General features: G+C 44.4%; 1 pseudogene; it reads right to left on the bottom strand.

The window, feature by feature from the left end:
• Positions 1-2,931: 2,931 nt before the first annotated feature.
• Positions 2,932-19,937, bottom strand: LOC146342872 (vomeronasal type-2 receptor 26-like; annotated as a pseudogene).
• Positions 19,938-20,465: the final 528 nt, after the last annotated feature.

Below are 20,465 nucleotides of genomic sequence, written 5' to 3'. Positions count from 1 at the left end.
ACCAATCAGAGGGAGCTTCATAGGTAGTTGCTTCTAGCTGTTGCTGCTCCTGCCTCTGTTTCCCCAGTCCTGAAATACTCCCACCCCCCGATGCATACACACAGAAAAAACACACGCATATACAGGAAACAGGCTACTATTTATGAATGGAGAAAGTAAACTAATATGTTATTCTCAAATGGAACACTTGGATGATTTTGAATGAAGGAACCAGAGGCTTCTTTTTATGACTGGTGAAAGCGAAGTAATGTGCTATTTTGAAGGGGAAAAACAGCATGAAGGGAAAGGGTCAGAGTTGCCTCCCTCTGCTATCTGCTGCTGGTGCTACCTCCACTTCCCCAGCCCTGAACTAAGCCACCTCCTCCCACACGCAGGGAAATCACACACACACAGGCAGTAGTGTAGTGGCAAATTCAGAAGTTCAGGGTCCCTTCATGACAGTCACAGCCATGCCCCCTTCTAAGATTATACAACCTTGTAAGATACACAGCCTTCAACTGGGATCCAAAAACAGGGCAGCTGAGTGTAAGGCAGTGGTATTTCCATTGGATGTCTGAGAAAAAATGCAGGGGCATAAAAATCTTACTCACTCACTCACTCACTCACTCACTCACACACAAACATTGTAGGTTTTCAAAATAAAATACTCTATGGAAGCTTCACCCTCTCAACTCAGCCCTCATGGACACATCCCTTTTCATTTAAACAGCCCCCTTTCACACCCCCTTAGCACCCCAATGTCACCCATTAGCCTTCCCTAACTTTACCTCCATCATTTTATCTGCCCTCCCTCCAACAGAAACGTCCACACAGCCAGCTGGATTGAACTTAACCCCCCCCCCCAGTGATGTAGTGGTAAATCTGGAAATGCAGGAGCTCATTGTGACAGTCTGCAAGGGTGGTCCAAAAATTTCAGGCAGCTGTGTTGATACATATCCACAAGCCAGTTCTAACAGTTGCCATCTCCACCAGGTCCACTTGGTCCATTCCAGACCAAGGCATCCCAAATATTTGCATTCCAACATGGAACAGTATATTGTTGCTTGGAAAATTCATTCGCCCCACAGCTACATTGAGGATCGCAGCTATGCTCCGAGGGAACAGGGTATTCTGAGGGGGGCAGCAGATGACATCAGAGTCCCAGCTCATGAGAAAATGCCGGGGTGTGTTCCTGTGAGCCCTGCCTCCACTACACCACTGCACACAGGGAAAACAGCTGCCCCTTCTACTTCCCCTCTGTGTATTTTTTGTATCCCATGTACCGCAGCAACCCTACTGCAAATTACTGCTCCTGCTGGCTCCTGCTGCTGTGTATTATTTGCTGCGTACCACATATACGTGGGCTGCTCTGCTGTTGTGAAAGGAACAGCCCTATCGTGAATGGGAAAAAGGAGGCTCCTTGTTGTGAAAGCAGCCCTACGGCAAATGGGAGAAAGGAGGGAAGGGGGGCGAGAGTGGAACTGCTTGGGAGCCACACTCAGGAAACACAGTGCACTGAAACGACTTTCCAAAAATGTGCCTTTCCCAGAGGGAAGCTGCAGGATTGCTACAGATTGGACACAGTGTCATCTGTCATGAATGACCCTGAAGTACTCTCCCTCTGCATTAAATGGGCCGTGTAGATTGGGGCCCTGTCTCTCCACAGGGTTTAAAGGAGGAGCTGGAATTTTTACCACCCCTCTAGCTGACATGCGGTTTTAAGAGACTCTTTAGTTTTGTAGCTCTAAGCTAGTCCAGATATAGGAGAACTTAAGTCATTTCTTTGTCATAGTAACACCTGTAAGTATGTTTAAGGGGGAAAAAAGGGTAACAGCACAAAAACACAGCCTTCAGTATACTCTTTCCAGTTGCCAGTTAATTACAAAAGGAGACATTTTGTTATAAGATTCTCTGGAGCCATTTTTATAAGAGAGTATAAATGTACAGGCCTTACTTGCAGTGTGCAATGTTTTATAGGTTTTATAATGCTTATTTGTTGCTATGTGCCTTATATTATTATTATTATTATTATTAATGTATTTTTGTGTTGTCCTACCTCATTTCATTATTATTGTTTTTACAGCCCCTTGAAGAAGGCCAATAACAACAACCAGAGACCAAAATGCATCGGGTTTTTGTTGTTGATGTTTTTTTACTAGTAAAAACTTTTCCAGCATCCTGAGACTATTCTCTCTTTTGTGGATGCTTACCCACTTTTGTACTTCACTTTCACCTCATTCCCCAAAACTAAATCATGGATGACCAAGAATGAATCATGAACCTATCTATTACAATGAATTCAGGAATTTGCGATGTTTATGCTGCAGCTCCCTTAGTTTTGGGGATGTGATAGGTGGCTATGGCCTCATTACATAGCCTAGTCACCCCTGAGAGGGTCAGTTCAGTCATGCAAGCATATTTCTGACTTCTGTCTCATAATGATATGCCACCATAGGGATGTATGAGGATTTCATTTGTGGGTGAAGTCTCAATGGATTTTACCGGTTCAGTCCTGGCAATTTTCATTCTGTTTCCTCGTGCTAGCATTTACTCGATACGTATTGAGTCTATCCAATATGCAGATTTTGGATCTTGTTTTAATGGTGATGGAAATCAGTGGAAATGGGATCACTTTTTTAATTTGGGTTTTTTAATTTGCACTAACAGGGGGTGAACTATCGATCCATCATCATCACCATCTATCTATCTATCTATCTATCTATCTATCATCTATCTATCATCTATCTATCATCTATCTATCTATCTATCTATCTATCTATCTATCTATCATATATATCTTGCAGAGGTCCACCTATGTACTATGCATTCCCATTGTAAGCTTCCTTGACATTTTCATCCTCTGCACAAATACTTCGTTTAGACCAGCAGAGCCATATTCTGTACTTGTCAAAGAACTTGCCAGTGTCATCCACTGCTGTGACCCTTCTCACTTCAGTTCTGTAGAATCCACACCTGATTATAGCCCCTATGCCAAACAATCATGTCCTCATTAATGACGAATACTTTCCCCTCCAGAGCACTGGGATCCACCCATCCAATTTTGACTTTAAGGAACGACTTGTTTGGGAATATAACCAAGTTCATTATATCAAATCCACCATCCATTTCCTTGTTATCATTCAAAGACACTATTTCTCCAGCAGAGTTGTTAAATGAACTGCCTTGAAGAAATGGATGGAGCTAGTTCAAAGAGAAAAACAAACAAATGAGAGAATAAAATCTTTTTGAGTGCTTGACATGAAAAATCAGATCTTAACCTGCTAATATGGGGTTGTATCCAGACTTAGCTGCAGTTAAAGTAAGCCTTCTAAAACCAATGGGACAACTTGGGCAGGACTAACTCCTCCAATTGGTTTCACCAAGTCTCCTCTAATCATGACGATTGCTGGATTCTACCCGTTGTTTTATGCAGATTTATCTAACAAACTTCCAGTCTGAAACATGGTTTTCAGTGGCAGACTGACAAAAAAAGACTGTTTCTTAGTTTTGCAGGCTTCATAGACAGAGAAATGTGGGCCCATAATGAATAATGCATGTGACCTCACTCACTAATAATTTGGGGAACAGAAAGTTAGATACTCTCTAACTATGGGCTAATCGGTTAATGGGAATGATGAGATTTCACTGTGGAGGTGTCACCTGCCAAGGCTGCAGATCCTGAAGTTCACTTTGTTTGCCACCCACCATTTTTCTGCGATTCGATCTAGATGAGTACAAGGCATGTAAAGCATGTGCCACAGCATAGACAGCATTATAAATGCTGTAGCTGTGGCCAGTCATGCGCATTTCAAAAGAATGTCCATGAAGGCTCTCCAGCCGCTCCTCCCCAGTACATCTTCCAGAGACCTTGTATGGCACCCTGGGATCGGGGAAAGAACAGCCAAATGCTTGCTCCAAGAATTCTTCAAGAAAATCATCTGCTTTTTTCCAATCAGGTTGTATGGACTGTAGATATTTCTGGAACCCAACAGGTTCATTTGAGTGAACTGAGAAGTAAATGGCACCTTGGAACACTTGCAAATCTGAGTTCCGGCTTATGCCTCCTAGTATAAAATCAATCCGGGCTGTTACAATCCACACCTTTCCAACAAACGTATTTTCCTTGTGTTCAGGAACTCCTTTACCATATATAAAGTGCCACAGATGCGTAAATGTATAAGTTTCACCATAGATTAGAAATATCTTGGATTTCCTAAAATTGATAAGTTCATACAGATTATAGGCCCTCATATTTGCTTCTTTTGCAGAATGGAAATGGTCATGGCTGGGGATTCTTTCTGTGAAGTCCGAACAGATTCCTTTCTGAGAAAGCAATGGTTCCAAGGCCTGCAAGAAACCCAAGAGCCCAACCCACGTCCATCCAAAATGCTTAAGCAGGCTGACCATTCCCATATATTGATGGGCTTCATTTGGAGCACATGCGATAAAAGTAAGGGAGCTGCATCATCTCATACTCCGTTGGGGTCATTGAACCATATGCAAGCTGAAATAAGAACAACAACAACAACAGCAACAACAGCAACACTATTATGAAGTGTTTGTATGTGAGCGAAATGCTAAATTCAATAAACCATCAGATAACTTTTCTGTAACACACACAGTGAGGGATAAGGTATGAATCTATCCACAGTAATAGTTACTGTATTAAATAGGAGAGTTCTTTTATTTATTTAATTTTTGGACATTTATATGCTTGCTTTTCACCCTTAATGGCATATAAACAATGAAAGTGTAGTTTCCTGACTCTGCTACCCAGAAAGATGGTTCAGCAAACTGGCAGTTGTGAGGGGTGTGGCAATTCCTCATGCACAATATGTACATAGTAAAGGTTTGTATATATATATGGTGGCTGGTATGTATCTGGAATGATTGACAGGTGAGTGTGAGGCAGGGTATGGCAGAGTGTGGGCAGGAATGGAAGAAAGGGGGAGTGGCTGAGTGAGAGTGGAATGCAGTGTGATTGGATGAGCGCTTCTGCAGAAAAAGGTGGGGTGAGTGCTTCCAGGGAGTCAGATAAGTCTGGGAGAAAGACAGATTGGGAACAGCTAGATACGTCTGAGATGAGATTGGGAGAGAAGAGTGAGAACATCTAGTGAGATAGTCTGTGGGTTAGAGAGTGTGTTGGATAGTGTGAGAGAGGGTGTGAGAGGTTTTGTGAGAGGTTTTGAACACAGAAGGAAAAGCCAGAGTTATACTGTGCAATTTATAGTGTTGCCTTATTTTAATCATCATTCCTGATATGCTTTCCTCATCCCAACCCAGTTCCTATTTCCAATCCTGTTGTAAACCTCCTTTGTTTTCAGTTTTAAACGACAGTTTCCATTTTATTTATTAAGAAGGGTTTCATGGAATAGCCCCCACATGCTGGGTGCTTGGTCTGTGCTACCAAAAAGAAAGAAAGCAGCTCAAAAAAGGTTATTGGTGGCAGCAATTGAGAGAGTGGTGAAGCATCACAATACACAAACAGAGGGTTGTGGGTGAGAGCCTAAAGGTGGCAGTGTGAGGAGAGACACTGACCAAAGCACCTGACCTGGTGACTCGAAGTAGGACCATGAGGTGGTCAAAAAGGTGTCAGGTCCTCACAAGGGGCAATTGTCCTTCAGAGTCTCTTTTCTGTCCACCTTTCCTGCTACCACACAACTTCTCCATCACTAGCCTGTAAAGGTGTTGATTGATCCCCATGCAATGTTCTTACCTGTGGAATCTTGTAGATACTTAATATTTTTGCCATGTACAGTGAAGTATCAAAGCCAAGTGCCCCAATGACAGCTATTAGTTTTTTGTGGGTATCACATTCATAGTTGGGGACAAATTGATATGATTTGAAGAGGAGCTCCAGGGTGGTGCGATAGGTCATCTGTGCATCATTGTAACTGTCATAGATGTGGAATCCAAGTGTGACATTCAGTAAGACCTTAGGATTCTTGTTGATCTCATTGACAGCAAAACCCAAGGACAAGATGTGCTGGTAGAACTTCGTTACCACTCTGAAAATAAAGATAAACAGTCTTTCACTGGAACATTCTACAACACACAAAGTTGTATCACAGTCTTGGCCTGTTCTGCTCCATTTCAGTTGCATGATTTTAAGAATAGACTTCTATTTCTTACTCTGAAATAATACTAGGGATGTAAGAACTCACCCTAGCTCGTTTCTCTGGGTGCTTGTCGAAGCGGCACCCACACTCACCCCCCTGCTCACCCCCCCCCACGCTCAAGCCACCCACAAGCTCAGCGAGTTCCCTGGGCTCACGGCAATCCCGTTCGGTAAGCGCCCGCCATTTTCGCGCCTTTGATTCCTATGTAAAACAGGAGGTTAAAAAATATGCATATTAAAATATGCGCAGTCTCGAGCTGGGAAAGCTAAATACATGCAATATCAGAGGTATAATCCCTCTAATATTGCACTTATTTAGCTTCCCCAGCTCAACTTCTTGTTTTACGCAGCAATCAAAGGCGTGAAAATGGCGAGCGCTCACCGAACAGGATTGCGGTGAGTCCTAGAGAGCATGAGCGGGCACGAGCGGGCGCAAGAGGGGGGTGACCAAGGACAGCATCTCATAGTCAACAAAAGGGTGGGAAAAGCAGTACTGGGGTACAATTTTAAAAAAACAACAGAATGATCTCAGTACGAATCCAAGGCCTTTCAACATCACAGTAATTCAAGTCTATGCCCCAACCACTGAGGTCGAAGAAGTGGAGGTTGATTGGTTCTATGAAGACCTACACCACCTTCTAGAACTAACACCAAAAAAAGATGTCCTCTTCATCATAGGGGATTGGAATGCTAAAGTAAGAAGTCAAGAAATCACCAGGATAACAGACAAGCATGGCCTTGGTGTACAAAATGAAGAAGGACAAAGGCTAATAGAGTTTTGCCAAGAGAACACGCTGATCATAGCAAACACTCTTTTCCAACAGCACAAGAGGCGACTCTACACATGGACATCACCAGATGGTCAATATCGAAATCAGATTGATTATGTCCTTTGCAGCCAAAGATGGAGAAGCTCTATGCAGTCCGTAAAAACAAGACCTGGAGCTGACTGTGGCTCAGATCATGAGCTGCTTCTTGCAAAATTTCATCTTAAATTGAAGAATGTAGGGAAAACTATACAGGAAAGATCTGAATGTCCCTGATAGGTATGATAGTGCGGTCACTGAACTCGAGTCGGACATCCTCGAGAGTGAAGTCAAGTGGGCCTTAGGAAGCATTACTAATAACAAAGCTAGTGGAGATGACAGTATTCCAGCTGAGCTATTTAAGATCCTAAAAGATGATGCTGTTAAAGTGCTGCACTCAATATGCCAACAAATTTGGAACACTCAACAGTGGCCACAAGACTGGAAAAGGTCAGTTTACATTCCAATTCCCAAGAAGGGCAACGCCAAAGAGTGTTCAAACTACTGTACAATTGCGCTCATTTCACATGCCAGCAAGGTGATGCTCAAAATCCTACAAGCTAGGCTTCAGCATTATGTGAACCAAGAACTACCAGAAGTACAAGCTGGGTTTCGAAGAGGCAGAGGAACTAGAGATCAAATCGCCAACATTCGCTGGATCATGGAGAAAGCAAGAGAATTCCAGAAAAACGTCTATTTCTACATCATTGACTATGCTAATGCCTTTGATTGTGTGGATCACAACAAACTGTGGCAAATTCTTCAAGAGATGGGGGTACCAGACCACCTTACCTGTCTCCTGAGAAACCTCTACGAGGGTCAAGAAGCAACAGTAAGAACTGGACATGGAACAACCGATTGGTTCAAAATTGGGAAAGGAGTACGACAAGGCTGCATATTGCCACCCTGCTTATTTAATTTATATGCAGAGTACATCATGAGAAACGCCGGGTTGGATGAATCACAGGTCGGAATTAAGATTGCTGAGAGAATTATCAACAACCTCAGATATGCAGATGATACCACCCTAATGGCAGAAAGTGAAGAGGATCTCAAGAGCCTCTTGTTGAAGGTGAAAGAGGAGAGTGCAAAAGCTGGTTTGAAACTCAACATTAAAAAAATGAAGATCATGGCATCTGGCCCCATCACTTCCTGGCATATGGAAGGGGAAGAAATGGAAGCAGTGACAGATTTTATTTTCTTGGGCTCCAAGATCACCGCAGACAGTGACTGTAGCCATGAAATTAAAAGATTCTTGCTCCTTGGGAGGAAAGCTATGGCAAACCTAGGCAGCATAGTAAGAAGCAGAGACATCACCTTGCTGACAAAGGTCGGTCTAATCCAAGCTATGGTTTTCCCAGTAGTGACATATGGCTGTGAGAGCTGGACTATAAGGAAGGCTGAGCACCGAAGAATTGATGCTTTCGAACTGTGGTGCTGGAGAAGACTCTTATGAGTCCCCTGGACTTCAAGGAGGTCAAACCTGTCCATCCTAAAGGAAATCAACCCTGAGTGCTCATTGGAAGGACAGACACTGAAGCTGAAGCTCAATATTTTGGCCACCTAATGCAAAGAGAAAACTCTCTGGAAAAGACCCTAATGCTGGGAAAGACTGAAGGCAAAAGGAGAAGCGGATGGCAGAGGATGAAATGGCTAGATAGCCATTTAGCCACTGTTCAATAAAATAGCCACTGATGCAATAAAAATGGACTTGAGCACGCTCCGGGAAAGAGCGCAGGACAGGAATGCCTGTCGTGCTATTGTCCATGGGGTCACGAACAGTCAGACATGACTGAATGACTGAACAACAACAAATACTTACGTAATTATTTGCGTATTTTTCTGCATGATGGAAAAAATATTCGTTATCTCTCTGTGGGTGAATAATGGAACAAAAGGTGCCTGACAATCCATGGGACACAGGCAGAGTGGATTGTACATGCTCTGTACATTCCTAGCCCTAGCCTGCTGTACCATGGACCTGGGTGAGGCACATTTCCCCTTCTTCCCTCATCCAGGTTTCTGTGAAAGATGCACATCAGCAGATTTTACACAGTCCGTACATCACTAGTTCCACCACAGAGTTTTGATGCATTTCCTGAAATCATTGCCTCCTTTCTGGTCTTCTTGAAAGTGCATCTGTTTCATAAATCTTCTACATACGTATATTTACTGTTGGGGTAGGGAATTTGTGGAGATCCAGGTATTGTTGGGCTATAACTTCCAACATCTTAGACCACTGGCTATGCTGGCTGGGGCTGATGGGAATTGGATTGTAACAATATCTGGAGGGACACAGAACCTCCTCCACCTGTGCTTCACTATCTGTGCAGCAAATCCATGCAGCATTGCAGACGGCCACATAAAATAATGCTGCTGCCCTTGTTCCAGTTTTCCTTCAACCATAAAACCAGGTGACTAGATGGTAGATAGGTAGGTAGGTAGGTAGGTAGATAGATAGATAGATAGATAGATAGATATATGGATAGATAGATAGACAGATGTGAGTATTAAGAACACATTAAGAGGGCAACATGCAGTTTCAAGCAAAAAAGGATTATGAGAACACCATGGAAAAAAGAGAGAAAGCAGTGCAGAAAATCTAATTTGAAGCCAAGCTATACAAACATGAGCTTGCATCTTGCCTACAGTGCACTAGAAGAGATTAGAGTTCCCCAGAATGAGAGATAAAAGTGCCATGAAGAGGGAAGGGCAGGAGAGAGGATATAGAGTATATAGAGAGTCATCCGAGAGAGGAAAAAGGGTGCAGAAGTTAACCTAGTGAGAAAAAGGTGTGGATTTGTGTACACAACCGAAAAGAGAAGGATGGCTGAATCAAGGAAAAGTCATACTAAGTACCACATTCTATAACCTAAATCTATTGTGGGAGATTTACATTAAACATAAATGTATGTTTAATCTAGATAAGCATATGTTGAGAAATTATGGACTCTCATTCTGTACTTCAATTACATCCCAGGGAATTCTGTTCTGGTCACTGACATGCATTTAAAAAAGCAAAAATAACACACAACTATAGTACTCAGCAAATCTGCTACCAAATTGAACATCACAGCATTTGGCAATAACATTTAACACTTGGAGGAACAATTAGAGCCTGCAATAAAATATTGCAGTGTATCCCCACCTCCTAGCAGGAGTGTTCCAGTTCAGTCAGTCAGCCTCAAGGATACTATAAGCTGTAAGAATCTCAGCAGGGCATTCCAATCCACACCCACCCCTCTGGCTTTCCATTTTTTCTTTTCCATGAGATTTGACATTCCATACCAAGTGAACATACACAGTCCTCGTTGGACTTTGGTATGACCCCCCCCCCTAGAATTTGTGTTTTTAAGATTATGTGCACTTCTGGAAACCTTGGTGTTCTCCCTAGCATGCTGTTTCCTCCCTTCTTTTTCTGAGTAACACAACTTTGGCTCCTTTTCTGACAGCATACTTCTCTGTTCATTATTAAAGGGGGAATTTTATTAAGTGGGTCAAATTAATATATACAAATCCTACTGCCAATGTGCATGTAAATGGATCTCGTTCAGATAATCTTAATCTACAGAGAAGCATCCATCAGGGTTGTCTGCTACCTCCTCTCCTTTTGAATTATCAGTAGAACCTCTTGCTGAAATTATCTGGACTTAGGCAAAATTGAAGGGAATGAAATTTGGAAAAGAAGAGTGTAAAATTAATTTATATGATGATATTGCATTGTTATTACAGGATCCTGCAAAGGTGTTTGAGGAGCTTTTAGATTGGCTTTAAAACATTGGCCAAGTACTGGAGTATAACATCAATTTAGATAGATCAGAATGGATAGGTATTAATTTAGAAAAGAGAGTGAAGGGCCATCTAGCTAAAATATATTCAATCCCATGGGGAGATTCCTGCATCATATATCTCAGCATGTGGATTACACCTAACTTGGAAGACTTCTTTGGTTATAATCATAATAACTTGTTAAAAGATATTAATATTGATCTTGAAAAATTGTCATGGAGCAAGATTTATTTATTTATCTATTTATTTATTTATTGCATTTATACCCCGCCTTTCTCCCTCTCGCAAGGAACTCAGGGCGGCTTACATTACCCTCCTCCTCACCGTTGTATCTTCACAACAACAACCCTGTGAGGTAGGTTGGGCTGAGAGTCTGTGACTGGCCCAAAGTCACCCAGTGAGCTTCCATGGCCAAGTGGGGACTAGAACCCGGATCTCCCGGCTCCCAGTCCATCACTCTCACCACTACACTACACTGGCTCTCAAGACAACCCAAGACAACTCTCAAGACAACCCAAGATGTCTTGGGTTGGGAAAATATCAACAGTTAACATGATTGCACTGTCAAGAATTTCAACCAGTCCCAGATCATTATCCAGTAGTGACATCAATACTGAAAACTAATTTAAGACAGTGTGTGTGTGTGTTTTCCTCCATGCCATTATCAACACTGTTGCCTTTTCCCCTCATTTTTCCCCATTTCATGATCTTTTGAAACTTCTACAAGAGGTGACTGTTCCTATCGGTCTTTCTTCCACTGAATACTTCCACTGAATTCTGTTTACATTGCAAATGATCACAGTACATAGAAGTTACATGCATCCAAATAAGGTACAAAGAAAGAAAACACTTCCCAAATACATATACACCTCCTCCCAACACACATAGGAAGAAGTCATATATAAGCAAGGTAGAATAGATACGCATGTTAAACATTGAGGATGAATGTGCCTAGAACAATATCTATATTTCTTAAGCATTAAGTTCTATTTTCAGTACTTAGGGTTTCTAATCTGGCCAAATTCACATGATGCAGGGAGGATAAAATAAGAATTCCTTACATTCTAAATTCAGAGAACTGCTGCCAAGGAAGTTCCTTAAATGAAAATGCTGGGGAATAGGAACTGATCTGAGAAACCATCCCACCAATAAGGAAATTCCCTGACTGATATGACTCATATGGAACAGGGGCAGGTTCCATTGTGGGACATTTCTTTGTATCTACTTCACACACCCAATGGAGAAGCAAAAGCAACAGCAGTAACACTGACAGCCCAGCATTCAAGCGGCAAAGCTTCTCTCTAGATGCAGCGCCCCCTGCATCCATCTACAGCCTATGCTTGGTTTCTGGAGGCTGCCTGGGCCAGCACCTGAATTTGCTGATATAATTCCTGGAGGAAGACTTCTCCAACTTCTCTAGAACAGCAATATGACTACAAATGTATGTCTTACAAAGCCCACACAGATTAGCAAAACACTAATAGAATCTGGCCTAAGAAGTGGAAGAAAAACAACTGTCAGAGATCCAAGAGATGGAGACTTGCCTGCCTCTTGCCCTGAATGGCACAAAGGGAGGGGTTTATGTAACCACTTTCCGACTTGCTTCATTATTTTTTTTGACCTTCTGAAAATCCACTGCACCATTATCCAGGGGGCGGGGGACAAATTATACTGATTTGGATAATGACAGGGAAGTTGTTTTTTTCTTTCTTGGCTCTGAAAAGCAACATAGAAAACATAGAACACAAACGTGTTTTTCAGGGCAGACAACATGGCTTCTTCAATATTTAGTGGGATGAGGAGCAGATGGGTTCCAAATAGTGAGTCAATGCCAGCAGAAATTTCTGGCTAGAAGATGAAGTCATCACTTTTCCTGTTTAGTGCTCCATGCTGAAAGGAATGCCACATCCCAGCTCCAATTTTAGGAGTTAGGTGTCAAAGTTTATCAGAATGATAATAAATGATGGTGCCTCATACCATTTTCCCCACTGCTGTGCCCTCTTTTTAAAAGTTCAGATATTTGGACTTTGCAACCCCCTGCCACAAAGCCATCTCAATTTTAAAAAATAGGGATGGCGGAGAATTTCTCCATCAATCTCCGGAGGCTGAATGTCAACGCATTCGGCCCCCTGAGATTGGTGGTGAAATTCTCCTCCACCCCCCTGCCACCCCCGGGATGGGACTTAGCTCTGTCGAATGGCCCTCTCGGCGGCAGGTCCCGGCGGCTTTTCGGCGGCGTTTCGTCAGGGGCGGGGGCGGCGGCCGGTCTTCCGACTGGCTGCCGCTGCCACCATTTCCCCGTAAAGTAAAAAAAAAAAAAAAAAGTGATAGGCTACGTAACGATTTACGTAGCCTATCACAGCTAGATTTTCAAAGTCAGCCATGATAGGCTATGTAACTCTTTATGTAGCCTATCACGGCTGACTTTGAAGAAAAAAAAAAAGCGCGTATGCAAATAGCGTTGCCCTTATTTTCGCCGTAGTCTACGTAAATCTTTACATAGACTACCTCTGCCCAAATAAGGAAAGCAAATGGCGGCGCCCATGGGCGCCGCCATTTGCGTATGCGCTTCCCCCCCCCCAAAGTCAGCCATGATAGGCTACGTAAAGTTTTACGTAGCCTATCATGGCTGACTTTGAAAATCTAGCCGTGATAGGCTATGTAAATAGTTACGTAGCCTATCACGTTTTTTTTTTTTTTTACCATTTACTTTTTTATTTCGAGGCTGGGGAAATGGGGCGCTCCCCCCCCGGCCTGAATTTTGGCAGCGAGGGGTGGGGCGCCTTCCCCCCCGCCTGAATTTCGGGGGGAGAAACAGAGCGCCTCCCCCCACACACCAAACACAGCTGCGGGACCAGGTAAGGGACTTTCGTCAATTCTTAGTAAAAAACTTGTTGCCTCCATAATTAACCATCTGTATCCTTTATACCCCCCTTCATGGATCACTGCCTTGTTGTGGTGAAGGGGCTGGCGTAACTCAGTGAAGCCATAAGCTATGCCATACAGGGCCACCTAAGACGGACAGGTCATGGCAGAGAGTTCTGACAAAGTGTGGTCCACTGGGGAAGGAAATGGCAACCCACTCCAGTATTCTTGCCAAGAAAACCCCATGGAACATATCTAGGGGTGGACGAAAGTCCCTTACCTGTCCTCGAAGGACGTTCGCGGTGGGGGGGAGGCGCTTCGCTGCTCCCCCCGCAAAGTTCAGGCCGGGGGGGGAGGCTTCCCGCCTCGCCCTGGCTGAAATTCAGGCCGGGGGGGAGGCTTCCCGCCTCGCCCCGGCCGAAATTCAGGCTGGGGAGGAGGCTTCCCGCCTCGTGCGGCCGCGAACGCGAAAGTTTTTTTTTTTTTTAAATGCCCCCTGATAGGCTACGTGATGATTCACGTAGCCTATCATGGCTAGATCTGCAAAGTCAGCCATGATAGGCTACGTCAATCGTCACATAGCCTATCACGGGTGACTTTAAAAAATAAAAAGCGCGTACGCTAATGGCGGCCCCCATAGGGAGCCGCCATTCGTGTTCCTTATTTAGTCGCTGTAGTCTACGTAAATGTTTACGTAGACTACGGCAAAAATAAGGGCAACGCAAATAGCCTATCACGTACGTAGCCTATCACGGCTGACTTTGCAAATCTAGCCATGATAGGCTACGTTAATCGTTACGTAGCCTATCAGGGGGCGTTTTTTTTTTCTTTTATTGCAATGGCGGCAGTGGCAGCCGGTCGAAAGACCGGCTGCTGCTCCCGCCCCGCTTGAACACCCGCCAAACCGCCAGCCGGACCCGCCGCCGGGAGGGACATTCGGCGAAGGTAAGTCCCATCCCGGTGGGGGTGCGGGGTGCGGGGGGGGTTCGGAGGTTTTCTCCCTGAAACTTGTTCGGGGGGCCGAACACTTTGGCACTCGCCCCCCCGAAGTTTCGGGGAGAAATTCTCTGCCAACCCTAAACATATCACAAGGCTAAAAGAGATGACACTCGAAGATGAGCCCCTCAGGTCTGAAGGTGTCCAATATACTACTGGGGAAGAGCAGAGGGTATTTCCAAGTAGCACCAGAAAGAGTGAAGCAGCTGGGCCAACGCCGGAAGGACACTCAGCTGTGGATGCGTCTGGTGATGAAAAGAAAATCCGATGCTGTAAAGAACAATATTGTTTAGGAACCTGGAATGTCAGATCAATGAATCAAGGTAAGCTGGAGGTGGTCAAACATGAGATGGCAAGATTTAACATCGACATCTTGGGAATCAGTGAACTAAAATGGACAAGCATGGGCAAATTTAAATCAGGTTACCATGCTACCTACTACTGTGGACAAGAATCCCTTAGAAGAAATGGAGTAGCACTCATAGTCAACAAAAGGGTGGGAAAAGCAGTACTGGGGTACAATCTTAAAAATGACAGAATGATCTCAGTACGAATCCAAGGCAAACCATTCAACATCACAGTAATTCAAATCTATGCCCCAACCACTGATGCCGAAGAAGCTGAGGTTGATCGGTTCTATGAAGACTTACACCACCTTCTAGAACTAACACCAAAAAAAGATGTCCTCTTCATCATAGGGGATTGGAATGCTAAAATAGGAAGGCAAGAAATGACTTCCTACTTTAGGAAGTGCCTGTACTCTTCCTACTTTAGGAAGTGGCACATGCACTGCAACAGAGAGAACAGCTCTGATAGCACCGGATAATAGTCTTCAGACATATGTAGGAAGAAAGCCAGACTATGAAGCACATGGTCTTCAATGTCTATATACTAATGCCCAGAGTATGGGAAACAAACAGAATGAACTTGAACTCTTAATACAAGAGGAAATTATGATCTGATAGGTATAACTGAGACTTGGTGGGATGACTCTCATGACTGGAATACAGCAATTGAAGGATAGAACTTGTTCAAAAAGAACAGGAGGAACAGAAAGGGAGGTGGGGTTGCACTGTATGTGAAAAATACGTATCTCTGCACAGAAATACAGGAGGAGGAGCTTGGTAGCCCCATCGAGAGCATCTGGGTTGAAATAAATGGAGCAAAGAATAGAAGGAACCTGGTGGTCAGAGTCTACTACTGGCCACCGAATCAAGGAGAAGACAAGGATGAAACTTTTGAAAAGCAAATAGCCAATGTTTTAAGGAAGCATGATGTAATTTCCCCGATATTTGTTGGGAGACAAATTCTGCAAAACATGGCCCCTCCAGGAAATTCCTGACTTGTGTGGCAGATAACTTCCTCCTACAGAAAGTAGAGGAAGGAACTAGAGGATCGGCTATCCTTGACATCATCCTAACCAACAGAGATGACTTAGTGGATCAAGTAGCAGTTACAGGAACTCTGGAGGAAAGCGACTATGTTGTACTTGAGTTCTTGGTTCTAAGGGAAGCAAAAGCTGAGTGTAGTGAAACGCGTACCCTGGATTTTAGGAAAGCTGATTTTACTAAACTCAGAACAATGATCAGTACGGTCCCATGGCAAGCGATGCTAACGAGAAAAGGAGTCCAAGATGGGTGGGAGCTTTTAAAAAAGGAAATTCTCAAGGCACAATCACAAACCATTCCAACAAGAAGAAAAGGTGGAAGACAACAGAAGAAGCCAATGTGGCTTCACAAAAAGCTTAGGGATGACCTGAAAACAAAAAAGGACACATATAGGAAGTGGAAAGAAGGCCAAGTAAGAAAGGAAGAGTACAGGCAGGTAGCACAGAATTGCAGGGATGGTGTCAGGAAGGCTAAAGCTGAGAATGAGCTGAGGTTAGCAAGGGATGCTAAAAACAACAAAAAGGCTTTCTTCAGCTACGTGCATAGTAAAAGGCAGAGGAAATAAATGGTTGTTCAGCTATTAAATAAGGATGGCAAAACGATAACAGATGACAAAGAAAAGGCAGAAGTGCTCAATTCGTACTTTGGCTCAGTCTTCTCCCAAGAGAGGGTCTATGACCCCCCTGGCAAAAGTGAAGTACCGTAATAGTTTACATAAATATTTACATAGGCTAAAACGGCAGGGACAAAAGAAATGCAAATAGTGCCCACTAAGCTATTTGCGTTCCCCTTGTTTTCCATCGTAATAGCCTACGTAAATATTTACGTAGACTAAAATGGCGAAAAATAGCGAACGCAAATGGCGGCTGCCGTAGCCTCCGCCATTTGTGTACGCTTTTTTTTTATTGGCTTGCTGTGATAGGCTACGTAAATACTTACGTAGCCTATCACGGCAAAGACCAGGATGCAAATGGCGGCCGTGGCAGCCAGTCGGAGGACCAGCTGCCGCCGGACCCGCCGCCGGACCCGCCGCCATCCGGAACATCTGCCCCAGCTAAGCCTTGTCCTGGGGGGAATCCGCGGGGGGGAAGGGGGGAGGCTGTTCCACCATGGATTTTGGGGGGCCAAATGCCAGTGCATTCAGCCTCACTAAAATCCATGGCGGAATTCTCTACCATCCCTAGTTGCCGCCCAGCTAAAAGCAAAGATCCCAGCACTGCTGTGAATGGGGCTTTTAGGGCTTCCCCTGGAATGAAACATCTCTGTTGTTTTTTTCTTCCAAGAGTATCTCCTTTGATATGCTACAAAAAATCAGCACACTCTTCCATCTTCTACATATTTCTGCATTCACATGTACAAAAGACAACTATAGGGGTTAATTTTAACTGTGTAATAATTCAGTCACAGCTAAAGGAGATTCAAATGCTTAGGTCCTGTTTCAGACAGGTTCCTAAACTCTGGCCCACAGAGAAATACCTGGCTCAGGGTTTTCCTCCCGCTTTTTGGATTGAACACCACATCTCAGTTATAAACAAAGGAGCACAGACAGGTTACATTTTACAGCATTTACTGACAAAAAGCAAACATATCCAAGATAATTGTGGAAATAAGATGGTACTGCACTTCTAGTTAACAGAAGATAGAGCACACAGTGAAAACTTGACATACGAGATTACAGAAATACCACGTATACATTACTCGTTACAGTATTTTGCTAGCAGAGGTCAGTGAGAACATCTAATATCTTCCTTTGACTTATATAGTTTGACACTAGGACATGATGTCTGATGTGACTGGATGCTACGCCTTTTACTCCTACCTCTTCCTATCTGCCCACACCTTCCCTTCATATCATATATATCACCCCCTTCACCTAGTGACCTCTCTCCACTGACCCCCCCCTACAGGCCAAATTTGCTCAATGAATGTGAAGGGATTCCACTCTTGCTATATTTATGTATTCCTGACTTTACCACAATAGGGTCACATACCTGATGTACTCAGTAGGTTCCTCTGTTTAGGACAGGGATGCAGAACCTCAGGCCTGGGGGCAAAACCTAGGCCTCTGGGTTCCCCAGATGGCCATGCCCACTTCCCCTGGCCCCATCCCCTTTCCCTAACCACTAATTGTTTGGTCATTTCCTGGATTTTATTTTTATTTTTTTTGCAGTTTTTTCCCATTCTAGAAGGTTGAAATGCTTCTCCCAGAAAGCCAAATACTGGCAGTAAGAATTTAAAGCTAGAATTCCTGTCCTTCCCTTAGGAAAGGGGAATCTCCAGCACTTTGGCTGATTTGGCCCACTAGACTGATCCATTGGGTGCATGGGGCCTTGGCATAACCCCCCTCCCCTGCTCCATCTGGGCTAACAGGGAGCGGGACCCCTGCTGTTATCTTCAAGGATTGAAGGGAGATAATAGTGGGGATTCCTCTGTGCAGCATGTCCCCTCCCACACAGCCTCATGGGGCCCATGGGAGGGATGGCTGTGGGGGTCATCCGTCTCCTCAACGAAGCCAAGTGCCCCATTCCTGCCTTACTGCAACCTGTTGTCTTGCTAAGCTACTGCAGACATTGATTAGCAGGCTTTTCATAACCTTATATGCCTTACATGCCTTAAATGCCTTATATTTCTATTTCTATACTAAACTCATTCTATGCTACCGCAGACGGTGACTGTAGCCATGAAATTAAAAGACGCTTGCTCCTTGGGAGGAAAGCTATGGCCAACCTAGACAGCATAGTAAGAAGCAGAGACATCACCTTGCCGACAATGGTCCGTCTAATCAAAGCTATGGTTTTCCCAGTAGTAATGTATGGCTGTGAGAGCTGGACTATAAGGAAGGCTGAGCGCCGAAGAATTGATGCTTTCGAACTGTGGTGCTGGAGAAGACTCTTACGAGTCCCCTGGACTGCAAGGAGGTCAAATCAGTCCATCCTAAAGGAAATCAACCCTGACTGCTCATTGGAAGGACAGATAATGAAGCTGAAGCTCCAATATTTTGGCCACCTAATGCGAAGAGAAAACTCCCTGGAAAAGACCCTGATGCTGGGAAAGACTGAAGGCAAAAGGAGAAGGGGACGGCAGAGGATGAGATGGCTAGATAGCATCACGGATGCAATGAATATGAACTTGAGCACACTCCGGGAGAGAGCGCAGGACAGGAAGGCCTGGCGTGCTATGGTCCATGGGGTCACGAAGAGTCGGACACGACTGAACGACTGAACAACAACAACAATTTATCTAATACATCAATTTCATCGACGATAACACTCATGCACTAGGAAACATGAATTCAAATGCACACATACCACATTCTCCCATCAGACCTAGGTCAGTTTCTGGTGAAACTGATTTGTTTACCTTAAGAATCTGACTGCTTTGTGAATTTGAATGCAGGGTGCTAAGAAACCTGGCAATCTCCTGCTTGCTCTCACCCAGTCCAGATAAAGCAGGATGATGCAGTCATGGATGTGGGTTAGGATTCATCCTTGCATTCGAAACATGGGAAGCTAAAGAGAAAAACCTTAAACCTGACTAAGTTTGGCATTTGGAAACTTAAGTTTCTTAAAAATGATGATCATCAGTCCTAAAAATGGAATTGCATTTTGTAAATATATTCATAGAATCATAGAATAGTAGGGTTGGAAGGGGCGTACAAGGCCATCAAGTCCAACTCCCTGGTCAATGCAGGAATCCAAGTCAGAGCATCCCTGACAGATGCTTGTCCAGCCTCGTCTTGAACGCCTCCAGTATGGGAGAGCCCACTATCTCCCCAAGTAATTGGTTCCATTGTCATGTTGCTCTAACAGTCAGGAAGATTTTCCTGATGTTGAAGCCGAAGCAGGATTCAGACATGCAAATCCTGCTTCACCCTCAACATGCCACCCAGCCCCTAGCTCCTTACCTGTGCCCTTGCTCTGTGGGAGGGAGGGGGTCACTGGGGAAGCCATCACTGCCAGTGCCACTAGGCAAGCTGCTGTTGCTGCCAGCAGCCATCTTGTTGTTCTGGAGGAGGAACTCAAAGGAGCAGCCTACCAGGGATATGCGCAGCAAGTCTCTGAACTTAAAGAGTAGGAGGGGAGACTCCCCCCCTTTCCCGTGGGGCATCGGGGCGCAGCTGTTGTCATCGCGCCAAGTGGGCTGAGCACCTCCTCTCAGTGCCTGAACCTCTCGCTTGTCTCTACGCCTGCACCTCGCATCTAGAAGCTCAAGATATCCCTCCCTCTCCATGCTAGGGTCACTGTCGCTCCCAGGAATGTGAAGGGGGGGCTCTCCCTCCAGCTGCACCTCTGAAAAATGAGCGGGTTATTCTCCCACGGAATGTGTCTCTTCCTCAGAATCAGAGCTGCTTTGGGACTCTATGGGCTCACATCCAACCCTGACATTCACCACGGAGAGGTGTCCTTCATGTCCACTGCTTCAACTTGGAGCTCAGGCTTCAGGCCAAAGCAGTGCACAGCCCTAGTAAGACTGTCAAAAGGAAAAGGTAAAGCCAGGTCAGTGGTAAAGGTCTTGATGTCCCTC

The sequence above is a fragment of the Heloderma suspectum genome, chromosome 6 (assembly GCF_057233095.1).
Source record: "Heloderma suspectum isolate Gila_16-S chromosome 6, 16-S_ref, whole genome shotgun sequence".
NCBI lineage: Eukaryota > Metazoa > Chordata > Lepidosauria > Squamata > Helodermatidae > Heloderma > Heloderma suspectum.
The sequence above is the reverse complement of the archived record's forward strand: the minus strand, read 5'-3'. Positions and strand labels throughout refer to the sequence as shown.